At 31.8% G+C, this 23,825-nt stretch overlaps 1 protein-coding gene across 2 annotated transcripts in view; it reads right to left on the bottom strand.

The window, feature by feature from the left end:
• The window catches only part of LOC138935923 (serine-rich adhesin for platelets), a 65,910-nt gene that overhangs the window by 18,059 nt on the left and 24,026 nt on the right, over positions 1-23,825 (bottom strand). The gene's annotated exons all lie outside the window — the stretch shown is intronic.

Below are 23,825 nucleotides of genomic sequence, written 5' to 3'. Positions count from 1 at the left end.
CAGAAATTGAAAGGGCTGAATTTGTACTAATTTCTACCACCCAAATAAACTCAATATATTTAGCCCTTATGCTTAAAATAACCCTCAATTGAATTTAGCCCTATTAAACTCAAGAGTAAAGTACTCTTTCCAATCAGCAGAATCAATCGCTACTTATACATTGGACGCGGCATAATTTGTACCGCCAAACTGTGAAGTTTCAAATTTTGTACCTCCGCCGTTCCTTCGAAAACTACCCCCGACCCCTCTCAGTCTCAAGAGTAAAGTACCTTTCGCCACGAGCAGAATCAATCGCTACTTGTACACTCGGCGCGGCATAATTTGTACCGCCAAACTGTAAAGTTTCAAATTTTGTACCCCCGCCGTTCCTTCGAAAACTACCCCCGACCCCTCTCAGTGTCAAGAGTAAAGTACCTTTCGCCACGAGCAGAATCAATCGCTACTTATACACTGGATGCGACATAATTTGTACCGCCAAAATGTGAGATTTCAAATTTTCAAAGGTACTTTACTCTTGAGACTGAGAGGGGTCGGGGGTAGTTTTCAAAGGAACGGCAGAGGTACAAAATTTGGAACTTCACATTTTGGCGGTACAAATTATGCCGCGTCCAGTGTATAAGTAGCGATTGATTCTGCTGATTGGAAAGAGTACTTTACTCTTGAGCTTAATAGGGCTAAATTCAATTGGGGGTTGTTTTAAGCATAAAGGCTAAATATATTGAGTTTATTTGGGTGGTAGAAATTAGTACAAATTCAGCCCTTTCAATTTCTGGTCTTATTTTTATTTTTTCGTTTTGTTTTAGTTTGGTCCTGCTAGCTTAATTTGATGGTAGCAGCGCCACGGTTTTTTTGAAAATGGCACGAGGTACAAAATTATTATTATTGGTACAAATTAGTACAAAATGGGTACTAAATAATCTGATAGGTCCAGTTTGATTCTGCTGATTTGGTCCTGCTAGCTTAATAGAGGTTTGTTGAGAGACGTCGCGACGCTTCGTAGGAATACCGCCGACGGTATTCCTAGTAATGTATATATTCAGGAACGTACTCGACACGTCGCCCACAAATTCCCCACGAATATGCCTGATGTATCCGGAATACCGAGCGGTATACATATAGCGCGCGTAAGATTCTCCGATAGGATTGTGTGTGCGCGCGCGTGTATGTATGTGTAAGAAAGAGAGAGAGAGAGAGAGAGAGAGAGAGAGAGAGAGAGAAAGTACATCCTTGCGCGATCAGCGAAAAATCTCGACATATAGAGTAAATATAAAGCGAGACACGATGACGCTGCTTTAATCCACCAATGTATCAAATTTGCGGAAAAAGAAAGATTTGGGTAGTTTCTCAGGATAAATGATGAAATATACAACTATCGTATAAACATGTGGGTGACAAGAAAAATTTGTTTAGTTCTTCAATCTTTAGAAGAGAAATATAAATAATAATTTTACAATGTTACAAATTAAATTTACAATATATATTGAAAAAAATTTAAAGCATCATATTAATTATCATGCGTATAACTTTTAAAATCATATAAATTTCCCGACGATTACATATATCTTCGAATAATGTCGACAAGTTTTCATAAATCTTTTAAAGGCTGCAAACGTGCAGTCTTATTACGATGAATGATGCAGTATGCCTAAGCCTATACAATGGTACATGTGTACAATGGCTACGTCACAAATCAATTGTAATATGTTGGCTTTTATTATGAAATACAAGTCAATAAGTTCTCCCAAAGCAATTTACCTCCGTACTCATACGTATGTCAACCACACGTGTACAATGTCCACCGCATGTTATATGCAATCAGTATAAATCACAATTTCGGTGCTTATGGCTTTTTATATTTGAAAATTTAAATTCATGAAAATAATAATAATCCAATAGGGTCGTCGTGTTATATCCGAATCAATTAGCCTCTCAGCGTAAACAAGTTTTTTTTTTTAATATTATATAGATAGCTTAAATATAAATAACATTAATTTACAAGATTTTGTGCCAGAGTATTCGAACATTGTTTATAGAGTAATGGATTTTTTGAGGATTTCAACCACGTTTTTCTCAAAAATCTGACCCGATAGGCCATTTTGCCTTGCGGATTTGGATTCAGCGTTCCAAAATACGTTAAAAAAATTTGTTTCCATTTCTGGCACTGAAAAAAAAAAAAGGGTGAAATTTATAAACTAGCGTAATCTATTTGTTCTTTTTGAGTTTAAAATATTTGTGTTATTTATATGAAATATCTATATCCAGCCTACATTTGTTATTTTTTTCGATGTTAGTATTTATTTCGCAATTTTTCACGTCAAATATAATTTCTCTCTACTGTAACTTTTTTCGTAGATACCGCGAGACAGTTTTTATAGGTAACTCCAAAATTTCACTCTGGTTTATTGAATTTTTTTTAAAACTCTTTGCTAGCGATCATATTAGTTTTAATCCCTTGCGCGTTTTCGTGATGTGTAAGTTTTGCTCGCGATCCGCTTAGCGTTATCATGTGACAAAAGCGTTGAAAATATCGAGCGCAGTCTAGACTTAATTTTGCAGCATTTATCAGAATCGATTTATCCATCGGACGATCCCGATTCGCGAATATATGAATTGTGATCTTCAATGGTACAAGCAACTTTGCAGAGATTTACGAATCTGGGTCAAATGGATCCACCGCGTAATAACTTTTGAGGTTGACATTGAGGTAGAGCACGAAATTCCTCGAGGGCTTCATCCGCTTGAACGTTATCATGACAAAAAGAATTGCTTGCTCCTGCTATATAGAAGATTTTTGTTCGTGGTGTATTACTATCGTACTATTATTATCATCAACCTAATATGAGCTTCCCTTGCTGAATTGTTTAATGTTAAAAAATTGATTTTCCCAAAATTAATTAAAATCTCCTAAGTCAAAACATACATGGAAGATTTGATCTTTTCATCACGTCACAATCTCTTAAAATCTCGTATTAAGAAAGAGAATGGTTTTTTAACGTTCCTTTCTTCCCTATATCTTTGCACGCGAATTTATCTTAATTGAATGTACCTTTATATGAAACAATTATAACTATGGGACGCAGAAAAACTTATAACGAGTCAATCGAACGTAATCCGAATGGCAATAAAGATTTCCAAGAAGAGCAGGTGCAAAACTTACGATTTCTTTTCCAAGCACGCACACGCTGGCCGATCGTTAAATTAGAGCTTTATTCCAAAGCACAACTTGCAAGCTCGATTACTTATACGGAAAGACCTCCGATTCTGTGCCCCGCGTAACTTTGACCATTTGCAACTTCCGCGTTGCGTTCCCAAGAAGCTCTCGTTCTTGCCTTCTCTGGAAAGCGAACCTCGTTCCCCTCGATTTTGTTTTCTCTCCGATGAAAATAGTTTTATATTCTCACGTAACAAACCCTACGAACGGCGTGGGAGAGAGACTCCTTTAATATTCCTTTTCTCTCTTTTCTTTCATAATATCTTTTCCAAGCTTTCGAGATAAACAGACGTTAGAATAGCAATTCCGCCATTCTTTAAAATGCAATTGTACGAGATGTGAAAAAATAACACGGTACAACACGTATGATATAAAATAACAAGATGTTCCTTTCGAAAGAAATTTAAAGTTGAATTTGTTTTAGACAAACGATGCATATAGAGTTTCAGATATTGAAATAAATGTTTGACGTTGATAAAGCTACTGTATAGTTTGCGGCGGTTAATGATTGTGTAAACTCGATTTTACATAAATCTTATAAATATAAGCAAATATTTAATCTTTAAATGCATCGCATTTAAAAAATTTATAATAATATCATTTATATCCTTTTGTAATAATTATAATAATTAATTCGATACTCTAATCTTTTTTTTTTTTTTTAATTGAACATTTAATTTTAAATTTGTTAGATTAAAGAATTAAATTAATTATAAAAAACTGATTCAAATTTTAATACTAAAATTACATAAATAAAAATTCTTTATTCGAATTTAAATTTTTGTCGGGACAAAAGCTCATTGTAAGTTAATTAAAGAAGCGTTAATTGAAAGTATCCGCTTTGTATGAACATTTTTAACCTTTAACCTCTAGCGGCGTCCGATCTTTTATATATTTTTATTAAATTTTATTCCATATATCTTGAGACTTTATTAAATATTCTTGAGGATATATTTTCTTTAACTTTAAAATTAATTTATTCTGAATAATAGGTTCAATGCGCTGTCATTCATCTAAAATGAAATTAACGATAGCAACAACTATTTCTGCGCTACTAATTCTTCAATAATGCTGAGCAAGCATAAATAAGCATTATTGTTTACCAAAACACCATAAAAAATGCCATATATACAGCAAATATATACAACAATTGTTTAAATAAAATTTATAGCTGTAACGTCAAGTTTTAACAAAATAAATGTGCTGTATGAGGATTTCTTGTAAAATTTATTAGCGTTAATGGAATTATCGTTCTCTATAACGTGATTATTAATTGATTATGTATTCAGTGTATCATTCAATATGCAATGAATGCATGAATCGTTCAATAAGTAATAGCAAAGAGAATCGCATCAGAATCCAATTATATACTTCCTATCTTTTAACTATTATTTTTTCTTTTTTCTCTTTTTAGCAGAGGATATTATTTAGCTTCATTTTATATATATATATATATATATATATATATTATTTTAAAATATAATAACCGAGTACAATTATATATTAATCAGATACATAAATTTGCATAAAAAACTAATTAATTTATAATATATTTTTTATTTTGTTGTGGAGTTGTAATTGTAAAGCCTTGGAAAAAAAAAAAAAGAAATTGTTTGAGATGCGTATTTCTAAATATCTATGCATATATTAGCTTGCTTTTATATCGTTTAACAATTTTGTGTAATGTTTTAACAATGTTTTCCGCAACTAATCATTTTTTGAGATACAAATAAAATAAAAAGTGGTACAAATAGACTGTGTAATTTTTTTTTTTTTTTTTTTTTTTGTAAAGTTTTCAACAGTTTCCAACTTCTCACATCGTTAAGGACTTAAAAGGAAAAAGAGAGAGAGAGAGAGAGAGAAAAAAAGAAATTCTCTTTTTATTAGAAATAAAAATAAATCGTGCAGAAAATGCAGGTCATATCGGTTTTCTAATTTAGAGCAGCATCCAGCCGCACAGGGAGTCGACAATCGATACGTTCAATTATTAATAAGAAATTACTATTTTGAGAGATGTAGTTAATTATATTTGGAGAATTGATGTCTATCGTTAAGATGGCGCGTGTCATCAACACGTTTGCAATCTTACTCTCGTCTTTATCGTGAAAGGAATTTTCGATATTAACGATATCTCGCAAGGAAATAATATGAGATGCACAAAAGAATGGACTGACCATTGCCATAAATGCATTTATATTAAAAATACTGTCGATTCATTCGTGAACACTGTGTATTAAACTATGCAACGCGCAATATGACCGTATTATTAAACACAACAATAATTCGACAATATATTTGTGAGATTTAAATTATAATTTAATTATTTAGGAATTAATGAGCTTTCTCAATGTATATTGAAAATAATAATAATTATTTATCCGAGTGGTTGAGTCCTGTAAAATTGATTTGATCTCAAGCATAAAAAATCGGTAAACCAACGCTAAAATTGATGCGTAAATAATTGACTTTATAATGTAATCTATTATATGAACAAAAACGAAGAAAATCTCATTCTCGTTTATTTTAAAAACATAGTGAGAAATGATAAGAATATTATATGTAATAAAGTAGCGAGATCTCTTTAATGGATGATATTGGTAGTTAACGTTTCGATAATATTGTAGAAGGATTTATCACAATCGAGAGCAATGAACTTTCGATGAACTTGATGTGATTTTCAAATATCCGTACGGAAAATAAATCGTTGCTAACGTGAGAGTTAATGCTCGCATAGGTGATATTTCATTCTCATATCGTAGTCATCTTTTTCTAAGAATCTGAGACATTACATTTTATGTATTGGTGAATTTGAAAAATATAGAACAATGGAGAAAACAATACCGAAGGGATGAAAGGGAATTTTTCCACGTCACGTTTCGTAGAAAACAATTGTATACAAGGAGAAATGGCATGAAAGCAAAGCACCAGCCACGCACTTCTTTGGGAAACTGCCAAGTCAAGTATATAATACTCGGCGAAAAAAGTCGATTCATCGGATTCAGTGAAGTCGGTATGCGGGGCATTCATTCGAGGAATTCAGTCGAAATATTCATCGATTACACTCTTTTCTCAATTTACCCCTTCTACTTTTTTCCACTTTTTCATACATGATAGTTCATTTAATTTCTTGTCATCAAATGAAAACAATAATAAAATTGTACTAACGTAAGATACGGGTACAAATTTTAATCTGTATTCTCGGTATCTTTGGACATGCCAAGATCTTTAGAAAAACGGTAAGATCGATTTTATCGATCGATATAGCACGGGCTATTTGCAGGTTCACTAACTATACGATGGCGGAATTAAGGCCGGACGAACCCCTTAAGTAAGTCTACCCTTTATCCAAGTTACTTACGTTTGTCACATACCGATGGAAAAGCCATCAGGTCATTGAGCCTTTCGTGATCCTTTCATTAGACTTGCAGCTAATCTAATGGTAGTGAACATTAATAAGTTCTTATTTTCAGTTTTTCACTTTTTATCATGAATAATGAAATGTTTTTCAATACTTTTTTAAAAACGACAGATTTTTGTACACAATTGCAGTAGTGAAATTAATTTTTTCCTATTTATAAACTAAATTAAAAATTTTTCACCGAAGCTATATTGCTATTTGTTACGTAAATAAAGTTATAAATGTTTAATACTATTGCAATAGCGCCTCGCGCGTCGATGAAGACAAAAGGATCGAACTATACCATCGAGTTACACAAACAGATAAATCTTAATTCCCGAAAAATGGAACGGTAAAATACCATGCCGTTTTTCCGCGATTCCCTTGATCGGCATTTTTTCAAATCGAAATAAAATACGCGCGGACGGTAACGTAAACCCCACGGCGCTTATTGCACAAACGTTTATCCATCTCCCTTCCCCCCTCTCTCTCTCTCTCTCTCTTCCGCGAACGTATAAAAATGAACCAGCCAACCGAGCGATAGTGGATTATTCGCTTGGAATTCCGCGGTTGTATACGTCCAAAGCTTTGAGCTTTGAAATTCCTTTCTGGCGATACTGACAGCCAATTAGCGCGATGACGCCCGCACGCTCGAGCTTCCTCTCTCTCTCTCTCTCTCGTGCGTGATCGTAACATCGTGAAATCGGAAGCAAAGAGGATTAAAGCTCGCCACGCGCTCTCCTTTCCTTCCTGATTACCGGATTCAAAGTTCATGATCCTGCGTCAATAGGAGTATCATAAAATGGGGTTAAATTACATGGTAAATCAATAGCGGAAGATAACGCAATTTAATCGATGCTCGCTAAATGTTTTTCTATGCTTGTTATAAATTAAAAAAAAAAAAAAAAAAAAAAAATTTATTTTTATCATTGCAGAAACATAATATGACCGGAAAAAAAGATGATTTCTGTAAAAATAGTCCAAAATATTGTATAAAGTAAAATGTCTTCGTGCTTTGATTTTATTATTATGAAAATTGACTCGAAAAAGACTAAAAAGTTATTAATAATATACTCACGTTTTCTTAAGGAAAAATATAAATAGGCCGACGAAAATAAAGATCTTTTTAAAGAACTTTTTTTCTAAAAAAGATTAATTATTAAAATTATTTTTGCACGAAAAGAAAGTCTCGTCTTTTTGATTGTGCTTTGTTCTTCAATTCTTAGCCCTATATACTTTACATGAATTCTGAAATTTATATAAAAATATCTCGAAAATTGCTCAAAATATACCGTAGAATACATATTTACAGGACACTCATCGTTTCAGCTGCGTAATATAGAAACCAATTTTTGAACATCAAACTCGCTTGTATTTTAGATAAATATTTAAAATAGTATATTATTCGTAACACGCTTGCTTCTATTATCTATAGTTTTGTTTTAGGTAATCCATTTCTGTCTCGAAATAAATACAATTTTTTAATAAGTACAAATCTATTATAGTCCACATCTATATCGAAGTTCTCCCAAGTTATTCACATAAGGGCATTCAAAGATAGAAACTTTATTATTTTACGAGAGGGAAAGACAGAAATTGTTTTATAATCAGTTCAATAAGAAAAATTCAAGGAATATATGTACACTTTATCTAGCGCACCCGGATTTGCGTTTAGTCGATGCCGATACCAAATATCGGCCGGGACGAGAATAGCAATGGCGCTAAGGTGGACGATACCTTATTTTCAGAATAGGAATGGTCCATGGGTTTCCGCCCAACTCAAATTTCGATAGCATATCGCGCGATTCAGATCGATTCTCTTTCGCCTGAAAAAAAGTTAGCCTTTTATTCTGAAAGAATAACCAGCGATTCCTGGGTGTCCGCTCTTCTCCTCGCGCACTGAACAAGGCGTATTGGATCTGCGTCTTACAAAGAAAGAGTACTTGATTCACCCAAGAAAAGAAAAATATTTTCCGCCACATACGCAGCTAACGTAATCTCTTGTCGGAGAAATATCGAGAAATAAAGTATTTATTTTTATATAATTTCATCTTTATTTAATACGTTTACTACTATTTCAATGGCAATATAATTTTTTTTTTATTTTTATATATCACATCTAAAACGGGACTTTCTTTTGATCATTAAACAGGTTTTGAAGAGCTCTAAGATACAAATACAAATAAAAAAATGTTAAGATATATTAAAAATTTTTAAATGGATATTTTAAATTTTAATTAAATTGATATATAAATAATTAATTAATATTAATAGAAATGAATCAATTTCGTCTTTATTTAATACGTTTACTACTATTTCAATGGCAATATAATTTTTTTTTTATTTTTATTTTTTATTTTTATTTTATATATCACATCTAAGACGGGACTTTCTTTTGATCATTAAACAGGTTTTGAAGAGCTCTAAGATACAAATATAAATAAAAAAATGTTAAGATATATTAAAAATTTTTAAATGGATATTTTAAACTTTAATTAAATTGATATATAAATAATTAATTAATATTAATAGAAATGAATCAATTTGAGGAATAATAAGCCGAGACTATAAATTTAAATTCGCAATTAAAATTGGTATTAATTTATACCACCAATAATTTATATCTTATTCGCATCTCTGGACAAATTTATTTCCATTTATATTTATAATAGATAATAAAATGCTAAATACATTTTATAATATTGGGAAATAAGAGAAACTTATAAAATTTCTAATTATTATCTTTAAACAGTTTTCATAATTTGAAAATAATTTACAGCCACTGAAAGAACCTAACCATTGAGATGACATAAATTTTTCCGCCATTTATATTACAATATTTAAATGATATCATATCAGTCCCGGAATATATAATTGCTCTTTTCTCCGATGAGAACAGAAGCTCTCTCATTGGAATGCAAATTCTTGTCTATCAACTTCTAATTTCAACTACATAGTTATAAGCCGGTCGAATTTTGCTGATAAATAAAATAACGAAAGGATAAAGATATTCTCTCTTGCTGTATCCTTTTTAGCTATGTCAAATATCTATCGCTAATCCTCTCTTTTGCCCCCTCTCATCATCATTTCTCTCCGTCTGAGGTGCTTCGCGTAAGATTAATCGGAGTTTGCTTCTTATTGGTCGCTTCTGCTTATTCGTGACGAGCAGCAATTATTCTCCCTTCAACATCTCACGACAAAGCTAGGCCTCGCACACATTTATCTATCGATTACTCGATTTCGAATACACTTTACGCGTGGAATTTTGCTTTGAGATAGATGTCTGGTAAACTCAATTATTTAGGATTTGTTTAAAATGTTTTAACTATATATGTTATAATCAAATTAATATCTAAATAACTGTGTAATTAAAAAAAGAAAATTTATAAATAGGCATCGTTTTCGCACAAACTATATTATATATTCGAGTTCTTTATCAAAAACAATTAAGTAGCTGAAGATAATTATATAAACTAAGATATAAGATATAATATAATTATACAATAATTATGGAAAAAGAATCGTGGATAAGTCGCAATATGGGTTTTAAATAAAAACAGAGAACGCAGTGCAATTTTTAATTAGCTTTCAGCTTTCAAGATTGAAGGTGCCAAAATTAAACAAGAACATGGTCAAGATGCGATTGTTTGAAACCTAATACGGCAGAAGCAAGAGAAGTTTAGATTTATCTTTGTTCCCGACTTGAAAGCGAATATCGGCAACGAGTAACTGAATCCGCGACGTGTTATCACTTTGCACTTTAATTCACTATCGCACCAAATTGCACGTTACATACTTTCTCGTTACATAATCTCGCGATTTATTTCGCTGAAATTCCTTGAAGCTCGTTTCACATATTTCCGATTCTATACGCTCATCGATGTTAAGATATCGGGAACACGTTGAAATATAAAATATAAAAGGTTTCAATAAAGAAGAAACGTTGAAAATTATTATTTAAAAATACAAATTATTATGTATGTTAATTTTTGCTCATCAAACTTCTTTTCCTTATTATTTCATCACGCAGAGTACCGTACTCTGTGATGTCAATTTTAACAGTAACAAACTTTTTATCTCATTTTAAAGAAAATATTCTTTTGTGATTTCACTACAAGGATACATATTGAAAATTGGAAAAATAGCGATTATTTCGTTACAGAAGAGATCTATATAAATTTTAAAATCTCTGTTCATTCTTGATCATTGTGTACAAAATTGGCAAATTACGACAGAAGCAATTATTATTTAAAGCGTTAAGACTTTGATACGTCCTTATGCTGCGTATTCACACGTCCGTTTTACAGCAGAACTGATGAAATTCCGACTAAATTTTTCCAGGTGCGTATGCAGTTTAAAGCCACCAATTCCACCAATACTTCATCGACAAAACTTGCTCCGACCGTGCTCGCATACATAGAGAGACGTGGATACTTTGCACGTGCATCGCACAGTGCGCTCCGTATTACGCGTAAATTTTCACGTGACCGTGCACACGAATGGCAGTATCATTCACGGCGACTTGCCAAATAGCCGGCGTGTTATTCCAGCGCGAAAGCAAATGTGTTTGCGCGAGGAAGGGTGGATAGACTCTAGGTAAAAAGGCACGTGTCGCTTATTTAACCCGCCACGTCCGTCCAGTGTTTCTAACCCCGCCTATTTCGCCGGTTTGTAATCTTGTAATATCGAAAACGCGTATAACGGAATGCGCGCGAAACCTCCGCGTTTCGCTCGCGCAAAAATCTTCAACGGCTTTTTACTTCGCGGAATAAAAATCACCCAAGTTGTTTGTTTCGTGGATGAAAATCTGTAATTCAATACGTTTTTAATATCTGCAATATTGGCGTGTTGTATTTTTCGAAAATATTTTATTTATCTATAATAAATATAATATGATAAAAAAATACGTCGATAAATTTACGCGCGCGTTATAGGAGAAATGAATTGAAAGAGAGATAAGGGAAGTTGAATTCTTTTGCAAATTAAAAAAAAAAAAAAAAAAAAAAAAATTAGATACTTTAAAAAATTTATTTTTTAAATTTATATTCTTGTGTTTTTTTTTGTTTTCATATACGAATTGTTTTTGCTTTTAATTTAAATTGAAAGTATGTAATTGCGCGTCGCCCTATGTATGTTACGTTTTCCAAATGATATAGAGCAGCTAAATATAATCGACACATTATATGGGAAGGGAAACCACTTGGGAAACCGTTACAAGATTGTTTTACTCTTCCCTCTTTTTTTTTTTTTTGCTTCTTTCAACTTTCGACCTTTTAGCGACGCCATTAATCCCGCTTTTTGGGGGAAAGCAAAAGCCGGAAAGTCGATGAAGCGGTTCGCCTATTTTCAAGAGAATAAGGACCGGGGCTCTTAATCCTATAATATATGCGCCTGTGTGACGTCAGAAACAATGGTAGCGTATGAAAAATAACGGAATCGAAACGCTACTCCTTTATCGAGTGAGACTGTATGCAAGTCGAGTATATATGTGTGCGAGTCAAGCGCATGTGTAGACGAGATATTCCAAAAAAACAGATGTACTCCAACAGAACTGTATTCTGGCTGTGTAACAAAATACTTCCATTTCTTGGAGCAGTTCAATTTTTGTCAATTTTTTCTTAAATTTTTCATGTTTTCTCTAAAGGCAGAATTTTTGAAAATAAATAATATCAAATTTCTAAACAATTTTTAACAGCATAATTTAATAACACACAATTTGCAATTGCTTACTTTGTTCTGTTCGCTCCGCTCACTTTCAATTATGTTTTAACTAACTTCGTTATGAAAAGTGTGCAAATGAAAATCTATTCTATTGAATAGATCGATTAAAATCCAGTTTTGTTAAAGTATATTAAATGTAAAGTTAGAAAGAATCCCCTCCCCCCTAAAGATATATACAGTGTCCCGTTTTAATGTCTCACCCCAAATAATCTTTTTATTTTTGATTGTAGAAAAGTATATTTCAGACAAAAGTTGCTTGATTTCGAGGGAGTCACATGATATAAATATGGATTTGATCTCGAGCGATCTTTTCAAGGTGAGATCAATGTTTTTTTTTAAATGGAATTCTCCATTTTTTTATTGCAGATTCATGCAGCTTATCTCGAGAGCTTTTCAAAACATTATAATTTTTCATTAAGTACTTTTTCAGTTATTTTAGAACTTAATCTGACATATTTTGATGTGAAAAATAAAATATTTCGTAAAATATTTAGTTTTCGATAATCTACCGTAATAATTTTATGTACAGAATAATGAGACAAATCAATTAGTGTTAAAAAAAAAAAAAAAAGGAAATAATTACATACTTTTTCTTAAATATAATTATGTTTTTTACACTAATTGATTTGTCTCATTATGTACATAATCACAACAATTCTGTACATAATAGCATTACGGTAAGATTATCGAAAAATAAATATTTTCTGAGATATTTTATTTTTTATATCAAAATATATAGAAGATTAAGATATAAAATAACTCGAAAAGTACTTAATGAAAAAATACTTTATTATAGTGTTTCGAAAAGCTCTCGAGATAAGCTACAAGAATGTGCAATAAAAAATAAGGGGTTAAATATCGATCACATTAATCTCACCTTGAAAAGGTCAAGTCCATATTTTTTATCATATGGCCCTCTCGAAATCATGCAACTTTTGTCTGAAACATTCTTTTCTACGATTAAAAATAAAAAAATTATTTGGGGTGGGACATTAAAATGCTACACCCTGTGTGTGTATATATATAAACCTGTCAAATATATTAATTAAATTTTAAAGAATTAGAGGAAGCGTATAAAATTAGCTGTTGCAAATTATTTTTAAATAAGTATCTTTTTGGAGATATGCAAATTAAAATACAAAAATAAAACTTCAATCGCGATATAAACCTCGTCTTTCTTTATCAAGAGAAAGGAAAAAAATTGATGAACATAAAGCTCACCTTTTTTTTTTGCCGAATAATTCATGCTGTTTTAGCTCTCTCTAAAACAATATTTAAAAAATTGCAACGGCAATATAATGCCATTGCAGATATTATTGCAATTATATTGTCTTAATTTTTTTTTTCAATAAAATAGAAATAACGTTGAAAATAGAATAAACGAATATATTAAATTTGAAAATAAATATTAAACGATAAAACTTGTATTTTAATTTCTTCTTAATATCTTTTTTCTCCTACACGTCCTACACGATTCTTTCTAAAATCGCGTAAAAATAAATATTAGCAAAGTTACTGTTCGCAAATAAATTATCATTGGTATCTTTGTCTTTCTTTTCTCTTTTCCTTCTGCTGCAATAATTTGGTCTGTCAAGGCAATGTATCGTAGGTATCGTGACTTTCGCGTGCAACACGCGAAAGATCGCGAGATTTAACTGTGCTTTCGAGGCTTCACGAATTTGCCGATCTACATCTCCAGATGTTGCTTCAGACGTTCCAACCGATGAGTCAAATAAAAATAAACTGAGGGATTAATATTTAAAAACTTCTACTTTAATTTCTTTTTATCGAATAATAGCAGAAAAAAATGTATGCATATTTATAGTTCTTCTACTGATGGATACGATTTTGCAGACTCTCAATATAAAATATACGTTAAAGAGTAACGTAAAAAGAGCTCGGATTGCCATTAGAATAATTACAGAAAACAATTTGCAAAAGCTAAAGAAAAGTTAAAATATTGTACATAATTGTGAAATTAATCTCTGTCGACATCTACTATCGCGTGGCAACAGGTGGCACTTTGCATAAATAAATGAAGAAAAAACTTAATCAATTGCGCATACATACGCAAATGATCTCACGCGTTTGATCATTTGAAGTGTGAATATTTATTGGAAAAAATATTTAGATAAAAAAAAGAGAGAAAAAATATCGTACATACTTGTGATAATTTTTACGTGTGTATCCAATAGCATTTACTTGCTTCGTGAAATTAAATATTTTCAGTGAAAATGTAAATATTTCTCAATTTCTCTTCAATTTTTCTTATATCATATAACGCATAAATATGACTTTTTTATTGGACACTTTAAGCTACACACACACACACACACGCACACAATAAGATATTTATGATTAATTTATAAAAAGATATATAAATAATAATCTTCCGGTTAATTAATTTTTATCGACAATTCTCTTCGCTTTGAGATTATAATCTCAGATCTATGATATTTTTGAGTTACCACTTATTAAGATGTCATATACGCAACATCGTTTTATTCATCAATATAACGTAAACAAGGAAAAACCTCAATTTTTTCCTTTCTTTTCTCTTTTTTATGCTTCTTGCTGCTTATAATCTAGATAAATGCGGATTGCTCTTACAATTCGCCTTTCTAAAATGTCGATTTATAAATAGATAATATAATATTCATGTGTACGCTGTAATAATAATAATAATAATAATAATAATAATATACATAAAAAATTTAAATGCCACAGATGCAAAATGCACGTTAAATTTGACAAATATTGCTGAAATTTATATCATAAAATACAGTAAATCGCATATTTGTAGCATTGAAATTAGACGGTGAATATGATCATATTGACTTTGTTCTATGTTATTTAATGACGCCGGCGAACGTCAAGGAGTTCCTTGCTCTTCTCATGTACATCCCCTTTAAAAGATACCCTAGAGCGAGGCGGACGCGCTGAAAGAAAAGCGAGCGGTAAGCAGAGGGAGAGAGAGAGAGAGAGAGAGAGAGAGAGAGAGAGAGAGAGAGAGAGAGAGACCTACTCCTCTCGAGTGTCGAATGTGGGAAAGACAAGGAGAGAGAGAGAGAGAGACATTCTCTCTCTCTCTCTCGTTAAATATCACATGGAAGAACCTTTCCATCAGAGACTTTCGAGGACAAAACGTAACGTCGGCCGCTTGCGATAGATATTGCGAGTCGGTCGGTTGTCGGGTTATGACATTGGGTAACGCCATTGTTTCCTCTCTAAAGAGAGAACCAGGACACGGGGTAGAGAGACAGAGAGGAAGGTACGTAAGAGAATCGAAATTATGATTAAATTTTCGACCGTTTGCAAATATTATCCGAGAGACGAGATAAAGTGTTATCTTTATATTTACGCTAAATATAACTACACGATAAGAGATATTCTAGTATATATGTTTAGTATCATAAATATGACGAAGCGTGATACTGATCTTTGCATCGTTAAATGAGAGTCATTCAATTAGCGCTAATTGCATTGAGTTGGAAAAAAAAAAAAACTCTGATAGTTCCTCTCATTCTTAATCAGATAAGTCGAATCAGATAATTTCCGAACATAATGTGATAAAATAAACTCCAATACACGGTATAGATCTCTATTATTGCATAAATTTATTACATGAATATAAATGGAGATTATTAATCAATATAAAAGTCGACAAAGGAGTTTCATATAAGTTTGTAACTATGTTGCTTTAATATATCCTTTTTTATAACGTAAATGGTAAACGTCTAGAAAAGGAACAAGCTTTAAAAAGCTTACGTTATCAGGTTAAGTCCACAAAATCCGTTTAAATTAACTAAATTCATAAAAGGTATAAAAAAAAAAAAAAATTATTTGTATGTACATCTGGAATCTATTATAATCATTGCATTCGCGTATTACAAAACAAAGGTGACATTAGAGCAGAAAACATTCTTTTTTCACGAAAAGAAAATCAGTAGAAAATAATTCAGTGAGAGAATATTTGTCTTTCTTGCATTCTTTTTTGCGCTTCCCGACAATCCGATATAATATCCCGTTGCAGAGATTTAATTAAATCACATAACGGCGATTGTAATATGACGAAATTAGGTTTCATTTCGAATATGGGTTTTCGCGAGAAGAACATTGCTGGTAAAAATCCTTTGTTGGATATTTGAACGGGATTGGTGTTATAACAACTCTGCGCCTCACGATCCAATTAATTTCGCTGCTTTTCAACGGAACGAAGTAAACGTATAACGTAAAGCACGATAACGATGATTAGATATGCCGCGAATGGGCAGTTGCAACACAACAAACTTCAAAAAGTTGCTTCGCGGTTGAAAAGTTACGTGGATGCAAGTTGGCGAACGTTCCCTTGTCAGAAGCGCAACGAGACCGTTCTCTTTCTCTCTCCATCTCTCGTTTCTATACTCTTATACATGTATTAATTTTCATCTCATTCTGTCTCTCAATGTAAAACATATACAGGGTGGTCCTCGTAACGGTCGCCACGATTTTTAAGGCACTTACAATAATCTGACGTAAAAAAGTTTCAAACAAAAGTTGTGTGGTTTCAAGGGGGCCATAAGATGGTGACAATGATTTGACCTTGGAAAATCATTTGAAGGTACATGTGCAGGTCAACTTTAAAATCTTAAATAAAAACCCCCATTTTTTATTTAGTATTCTTGTAGCTGACATCGAGAGCTTTCCAAAACACTATAACAAAGTATTTTTTTATTATGTACTTTTTGAGTTATTTTATATTTTAATCCGACATATTTTGATATAAAAAATAAAATATTTCGTAAAATATTCAGTTTTCGATAATTTTACCGTAATACTTTTATGTACACAGAATAATAAGACAAATTAATTAGTGCCAAAAAAAAAAAAAAAAAAAAAAAAAATAATTGTTTAAAAAAATACATTGTAAATAATTTTCTTAAAAACAATTTTTTTTTATACTAATTGATTTGTCTCATTATTCTGTACATAGAAGTATTACGGTAAGATTATTAAAAATTAAATATTTTACGAGATATTTAATTTTTTATATCAAAATATGTCGGATTAAAATATAAAATAACTCAAAAAGTACTTAATAAAAAAATACTTTATTATAGTGTTTTGGAAAGCTCTCGATGTCAGCTACAAGAATACTAAATAAAAAATGGGGGTTTCCATTTAAGATTTTAATGTTAACCTTCGCATGACCTTCAAATGATTTTCCAAGGTCAAATCATTGTCACCATCTTATGGCCCCCTTGAAGCCACATAACTTTTGTTTGAAAATTTTTTATGTCAGATTATTGTAAGTGCCTTAAAAATCGTGGCGACCGTTACGAGGACCACCCTGTATATCAATCGTTCCGTTACTGAATATTACTTGATCGGAGAAACTTTTTGCGAGCATTGTGATTATTGTAATAATTGCGAGAGACGTGGTGTATCTCAACAAAATAAATAAATGAAGAGCACAATGATTCTCTTTTTGACATATCACGTTTTTGTAAGTTAGATAAAAGATTTAAACCTCGACACGAAATTCATATCTAATATATTCTAAAGAAACTTGCTTTTATTCCGCAGGCGAAATAAAAGTCACAGCGTCAAGCTTATTCATCGTGATTTTGTTGCGCGATAATAATTTATGCAAGCCGCATTAAGATACCCGACCGTAGTGACAGTAAGATATAATATTACCTGTTTAATTTCGCGTAGTTGTATATTTACACATTCGCAGATTATCTCCCGTAAAAGGATGATATCTTTTGTCAATCCACGCTTCTTCTCAATTATTGTACATCAAAATAATAACGCCATTAAGCCACTATTATTACACGAGACGGGGAAAATGGGGATAATTAAAAGCTCGTGGGTATTTCGCGCGGTGAGAAGTTTCTTTCGTCGGTTTGTGCTCGATCGGGGATACGAGTCTTCAAGAACAATTCACCGAGTAGTACGCGATATGTCTCCAGTCCGAAACAGACGCGCGTCGCACGCGCGCGCATGCAAATTTGTACGCGAGAGCAACGGAAAACCCGGACGAGGGGAGAGGGAGGAGAGAGAGAGAGGGGGGGAGGGGGCGTGGGAGGGAAGAGATGTAAAAGCGCCGTAACAATTATCGGGAGGGATCGAGCGCGCGTTACTTCGGGTTTGCACTCGGACGTAAAAGCTCACAATGCATATCGCCGTGTTATAGCAGCGTCAGGCCGCTTTATCATGTAAATGAAACGTCAACCATGAAGAATGACGATAAATCCCAAAGACGAGTGTGTGACACGGGAGTATTATATAGACGCACGAGCGCTGTGTATATATTTGCGCGCAACGGCGCGATTAATAAATAATATTAATTTGGGATTTTCGTCGTACATATTGCTACTACGTACTTGCGCAAGATATTGATATTTCGAAATTGTAACGAACGTTCTGCGTAACGATTTCGTAAGCAAACAAATTTCACGTGCGTATAAACATACGACGCTGCCTTCCTTTTGGCTCCAAGCCGCACAGGATGATATTAATTAGATTGCTTTTAAAACGACAATTTAAAAAAAAAAAAAATAAATAACGCGGACGTTTAAAAAAAAGAACGAAATTCCCCCCCCCCCCCAAAAAAAAAAAGACGATGTACGAAGTATCTCACAACTAGCGTATAAAATACTTTACGTAATCATTATTTCGGTGGAAGAAAATTTTTATTGTAATCGTGATGCTAAAATTTTTAGACAAAAATTAAGTAAATTTTGCAATACTATTAAAATAAAATAATTATGAAAGAATATCGAGACTATTAAATATTTTAATTTCAAGATTAAAGTTGAAGATCTTTTTTCGCAAAATTATGATTTTTAAGGATGAAGAGAGAGCTAAGAGAAAACCTTATTATTCGTTTAATTTCAAGCGCACTTTTGAACGGATTTTTAATCCCATATTTATTTACCGAGGAATTTAATATCATAAATCGCGAAATCGCATTAAATAACGTCTTTCGAAATTTTCATAAGAATTTCATTTTAAATTTAGATAATGTAATGAAAAACTAATGTATTCTTTAATATTTTATAGCGAATGTATCCGTTAATGTTTTATAGAGAGAGAGAGAGAGAGAGAGAGAGAGAGAGATGTCCCGAATAAAAAGGCAAAGTATCAATATACGAGCTGAAAATGTAGTTGATAACAAGTTTATGATCGTTGTACGATAATTCTACGTTATGTCTTCTTGTTCAAAGGCAGAATTGCAGAATATTACAGAACAGTATCGTGCGCAATAATTAATAACGTCAAATTATCGATTTTTGCGAGATGAGGATTACTTGCCGGCGATTAAATATACAAATAATATAATTACTCGCGTCATATGTCATCGGTACAATTAAAAAATATTTTAACGCGAAGGAACAATGTGTTATTTTTTTAACGGTAAAGAAAAAGGGAGTTTTCCCGAGAGCGCGTCGGATCGAACTCCATCCACTGACGTGTTTCCGGCTAGCGGGGCGAGGGTGAGAAAAAGAGGACGAGGGTGAATGCCAACGATAAAAAGGTCGCCTATCAAAAGCCACAGCGTATCCCCTTTAAGACCGTGGAGAAACGTGCGTGCGCGCGGACGTATATATGCACTTTGTATGCACGTACGCATGTATATTCTGTGCGCGAGAGGGAACTTATAGTAAGAAGGCGAACGACGGAATTGTACTCCGAGGCGATCCGCGCGCACTTTAGGGTCGCGACGCCGGCCGCCTGATTAGATAGCGCGGATAATTGTAGGAGCACGGTAAAATCTCGTGAACTTTTAACGCCGAATTAACTCGATACAACTCGTGGCAGCGCAGCAACGCTTGCCTTTTGCCAAAAAAAATCCACGACGCGCGAGAGTCGCGTTAGCGAAACGTAAAGCGAGTCTTGCGAATGAAAATAGAGAAAGGCCTCTTTCGTTTATGTATAATATTATATATAATTTCTACGTTTGTATTACTTTATATATGGACCGTTTATCTTGAAAGTGGCGCAAGTCTATTTTCTTTTGTTTCGAGAAAATTAAATTTTAGCAGATCTGACAATTAAAAAATATAGGTTAATTATGTGAAGTCTGGGAATGTTTGTACTAATTTATCAATATATAATTTGATTATATAAATTTCTTTTAGGCGAATTTAATTAAAATAATATATATTTCCAGGCTGCAAATGGACTTACACCACTTTCATAATTAGTCAATTGTAAATATCATTTAATTTCAATTTTGAAATAACAAATATCACTCAAAATATATTTCATATTAATCCAATTTTGTTTATAAACAATAACAAGAAATAAAATAGAATTAGTATTTTTTATTTTGAACGTTAATTATATTTATATATTGTTAAACTTAACACAAGATATTGGTATTATTAATTATTTATGCTCTTCATGTGGCAGTGTTTTGAAATATTCATGATGCACAGGAGGTATATAAGGTAATAGCTGCTGCATATCCTTATTATTTTTCGTATGTAATAGGCCTGGCATCGTGATGGAAATTGGACTTACACCACTTTCATAATCAATGGTTACGCAATTTCTTTTACCGGCCAATTTTAAATTCAACAAAGCATTGGCATTTTTTAAGATATTAAATACTAACTAGTTATAAACAAAAAGTTTACACTAAATTAAGCATAAATTACGTCATATCTCATTTTTTTAAAAAAAGGACTTACACCACTTTCAAAATAAACGGTCCATATGAACCACTCACGGCAATTAAGTAAATCGATATCAAGTTAAGAAATTGATAAGGCTCTAAAAAATTACAACTTCGAAATTGATTTCGATTTCATTTTTTGTAAATTATTATTAAATTTTAATCGCAGAAAACACGATTAATCTCTCCCTGGTATTAAAATTAAGAAATGTACAAAAAAAATAGGATTGATCAATTTAACTGTTATATTATTCCTCATAAATCCGATATAAACGTATTACGGAACTAATTTAATAAGAGACATGTATGAAAATCAAATTTGAAAAAAAAATATATCATGTTTTATTCTTAGATTCTATACTAATATTATTTTTTGCATCTATAATATTGATTTCAAATCGTTCGTATCGTTTTATGATTTTTTTTATAACTATATTGACGAATCTTGTAACTCGTAAAAGATATTAATTGAATTGTGAATGTTAACAAGCCTATAATTAAGGTGTTATTTTTTTTGACACGTAGATTAACTGTAGATCCCAACTTCGCTGATCGCCCTTTCCGACGTAACGATAAGGCATAATGTAACGCAGGAAAACTTAATCAACGTACGATAAACATCGTAATGTTGCCCAACGTAATTCCGACGTGTAATTTAAATCTACAACGCCTCGGAAAAGAGCTTCGGCATTTACTTGCTTGATAATGAACTAAATGACATTCACGCCCTATGCTCGATTAGTTATTATCGATACGTAACAGTCACAGCAGTACGTGATATTGTAATATGCACTTTGTAACGACCAAACGAGATACCTTGTTGTTGTAATCTCATACTTGTTGAAAGCAATTATTCAATACGATTAGGTTTAACTAATTATTTGGGCTATAATAATTCTGACGTTAGCCATTGAAATTATATCAAGTGCTACGTTAGCGCAGTTGGCATACTAATTATTTAATATTTGCATTGGATATAAAAGTATATCCAATTACTCTGTTTGTTATAACCCCTTCAATTTGCCTTGACGCAAATACAGGGTGCAAATCAATTAGGGGGGGAAAAAAAACTAGTTTTTTTAAACAATTATTTTTTTTTTTTTTTTGCATTAATTGATTTGTCTCATTATTCTATACATAAAAGTATTACGGTAAGATTATCGAAAACTAGATATTTTACGAGACATTTAATTTTTTTATATCAAAATTATATGTCAAATTAAAATATAAAATAACTCAAAAAGTACTTAATGAAAAAATATTTTATTATAGTGTTTTGGAAAGCTCTCGAGGTAAGCTACAGGAGTATGTAATGAAAATTAGGGGATTCCATTTAAAAAATTCAAAGTGATTTTTATATGACCTTGGCGATGCTATTCAAGGTCATACTAATATTATTATATAACGCGCCACTTAGAGCTTTGCAACTTTTGCATGAAACATTTTTCACGAAAATGCGTTGTTTCCTGGAAAAAAAAAAAAAAAAAAAAAACTGCTGATACGAGCGCTCTCTTACACTCTGTATAATACTTATTTCGTGTTGTAGAATAAATTAATTTAATTTTTAATTTTTACATTAATATTGAATCTTGAATGAAAGAAAGATAAAATTCTTATTATTAATAAAACATTTTGTGGATCGAAAGAGATTTATTATCATCGTAATTTAATTTTTGTTTCTTCTCTTGTTTCTATCTTTTTTAAAAAGAGCGTAAAACTGTAATAAGAATTATTATATGCTAATTGTCGCTCAGTTTCTAACGTAGATTATATAGGCCAGTCAAAACAGCATATCGTCAAAGCAATATTACCAATGCAACATCGATGCGATAGCTATAATTAATTACTCTCGTGATTCACCAAGGCTTGATTCGCGTGTTAAATAATCCAAATATTACAGTATTTTTAACGACGGACGTGTTGTTGAGCTTATTCGATCAACCATACACCATTCTACATACGCCACGTTTGTCACCCACGCTTCATATTTCATATACTCGTTTCATGCAATACTGTTTTCTCGATACGATTCCATATGTATCGGTCCCGAATCTCTAACAAAAAAATTTTGAAAATGTAGATCGCGCATGTAAATATGACTGTCAAACTATGAAATAAATTACTTTCTTTTTTGTAAAATATGTATCACGTTCCAGAAACAACATTATGTCGCTTTATACGTATAAACTTTAAATAGGTGAAGTTTTCAGGACACAAGATTTAAAAAAAAATTTGCTGTACATTTCCTATATTTTATTTTCATACAGTTTAAACTTTTATCCATTTAATTCATAAAATATTTATTTTATATATTTATATATTATACAATAATTATAGATTATTCATTATATATTTTATATTTAAAAAAATTTTAAATTTTACACGTATATTAAAAGTGATATTTTTCTAAACTATAAATAGAAAGCATTTATATAAACGTAAAAATTAAAAAAAAAAAAAACCTGATTTTTTTGAGCTGTGACAATCTTCTTCCGAGTCCAATCGCGAGTCGTATATGATATTTATTCTCTAGTTGGTAAATTACGATAAGCGCCATTCGAGTCACGATAAACCTTTCATCGTCGCGAATATTGATTGACATCGACATGGGTTTGTAATAAATAAATCGCACCAGAGAGATGATTTATAGCCATGCGTCCGGAAAGTCGACGTATATATGGATATGTATATATTGACCGTTATAGAAATTATAATCAATGATTACAGACAATAAGTTCACGGAAAATTGGTATCATTACGATTCGAAAAAAAAAAGAGAAAGATAAATATAATCTCTAATAAATTGATATTATATTATATTATAATCAGTA

This window comes from Polyergus mexicanus, unplaced genomic scaffold, assembly GCF_030449975.1.
Source record: "Polyergus mexicanus isolate NDT 795.1 unplaced genomic scaffold, iyPolMexi1.0 SCAF_8, whole genome shotgun sequence".
Taxonomy (NCBI): Eukaryota; Metazoa; Arthropoda; class Insecta; order Hymenoptera; family Formicidae; genus Polyergus; species Polyergus mexicanus.
Note: the sequence above shows the minus strand (reverse complement) of the source record. Positions and strands in the feature narration are given on the sequence as shown.